At 48.7% G+C, this 1868-nt stretch overlaps 1 non-coding gene across 1 annotated transcript; it reads left to right on the forward strand.

Moving 5' to 3' along the window:
- The first annotated feature begins 1218 nt into the window (after positions 1–1218).
- Positions 1219–1310, forward strand: LOC123323731. The gene has a single exon (XR_006539520.1). It is a non-coding gene; the product is annotated as a small nucleolar RNA SNORD88 (small nucleolar RNA).
- The last annotated feature ends 558 nt before the right edge of the window (positions 1311–1868 follow it).

Here is a 1868-nt window from a genome sequence, read left to right on the forward strand (position 1 = left end):
TGACACTGAGTTTTTCTTTCTGAGGTTTCCCACTCCCGTGCTAGCTACACGTGTCTTCCTTAGGCATTCGCTGTTGTTTTTTCGATTGCACGTGGCTGGCATTTTATACAACCTAGAACAGAGGTTATGGGGGGGGCGGATAGAGGCAGGATCTCAGGGCTTTCTAAGGAATGAGGGGGGAGCGGAGTCTCGAAATGAATTACTGGGTTGTTTCTGAGAACCACGTGGGTGTTCTTTTAGATGAAAGCAGATGGGGCCTTTGTTTCCCCCAGGAATCATTCTGATACGGTCCCTGCAGATATCAGAGTTTTGTGTTCATTCCATGCATCAGTTTTGTGAAACGTTACTTCTGGGCTAATTGGTCCTTGGGGTCTTGGACATCCATCCGTTTCCTGATTGCCGAGGAGACCCAGCCCCGGGGCAGCTGGCTGATTTTCTTTCTGCCCACCACGACCCAGCAAGAATCCCCTCTCGCTGAGTTTCTTCTCTCTTCCGGCAGCCCCCTGGAAAATCTTTGATCCTAACTGTGGCCGTGTCACGAGAGAGAGGATTTTTCTCCTCCATTCATCACTGGCGCGCCCTCTGTCGCTATGTCCGATGTGTTCCTTTCACTTTTTATCATTAAAATCCTCAAGTGTGCTGGGAACTCGACAGAAGTTTAAGTTGTAACATTTTGCCATGGTTGCTTGCTTCCTGTTTTGAAGGCATGTTTTTAATTTCATCGAAAATAGGTAACACTTTATTGTATTTGTGGTTCCGGAGTCCTCTCCAAAATGTCTTCCTCAGCTGATTTACTCCAAAATGGTGCAGTAAAGGCTCTCTGGTCATTGCATATGCTGCTTATATCTTAGGGGTTTTTTTTCTAGACTAGCTCCCTCCTTTTATCTGCCAGTAGGTTCTTCCAAGGGATAGATGTGTATCCTAGCAGCTTTCACTGTTTCGGGTTACTAACAAGTATAGCCAATGCTGAAAATCTGTAAAACTGGGCAAGGGCTGATAGACACTGGGGTTTCTCCGTGTAGTGGGTTTGAGGACAGTCCCCTGTGGACCTGTGACACTGGGGAGGGTGGGGTATCAGTGATGTCTCATGGGAGACATCACTGGGGGGCTTTCATACCTTCCTGGTGGGTTTTGTGTTTCCCAGTCTCTTAAGTGCAGTTAATTTGGCCTCTGTTCCTGAAGGTGAGTGGCCTTGGGATCTGGTTGCAGTGGGGACCAGGGCTCCCATGATGTCCAGCACTGGGCTCCGATCACCCCTGAGGATGCAGTGCTCTTCCAGGACCTTTGACACCTGGGGATCTGAGAGGCCCTGGTTTTGATGTCTCTGGATCCCCCCCCACCACCACCAGACTGTTTTCTTTCTCCACCCTCACCACGTCCTTCCTGTGTTACAGGTGTATCTTCAAGCTGAGGGACCACTTACTATGACCCCACATTGGTGAGAACCCTTGCTTCCAGTCCCTGACCCACACGCTTCCCCCCCATCTAAAATACCTTCATTTGGGGTGACTTCACATCAGATATCTGGTGTGCCAACGTTTGGGGGGGGATGTACATGCAATTCCCTTTTCATTTATAGCAGTGGGAATGTAGCCAGAATGGGCCTGGGTCCAAATCCCAGCTCTGCTGTTCATGGGCTTGGAGAACTAGACAAGTGATTGGTCTCCTGAGCCTCAGTTTCTAAATCTGTAGAGTAGGCACAACACATTAGGAGCATATGGGCCTGAATCCTCTGCACAGTTGGGGACCGGGTGGGGGCAGCAGTGATGTTTCCCATCTTCAAACGTAAGGGTTGAATTAGATGGAGAATACATAGATTGTGGAAGAAAAACATGTATTTGGGTTTCAAGGAAAAGGACTACTCAGAA

The sequence above is a fragment of the Neomonachus schauinslandi genome, unplaced genomic scaffold (genome assembly GCF_002201575.2).
Source record: "Neomonachus schauinslandi unplaced genomic scaffold, ASM220157v2 HiC_scaffold_567, whole genome shotgun sequence".
NCBI lineage: Eukaryota > Metazoa > Chordata > Mammalia > Carnivora > Phocidae > Neomonachus > Neomonachus schauinslandi.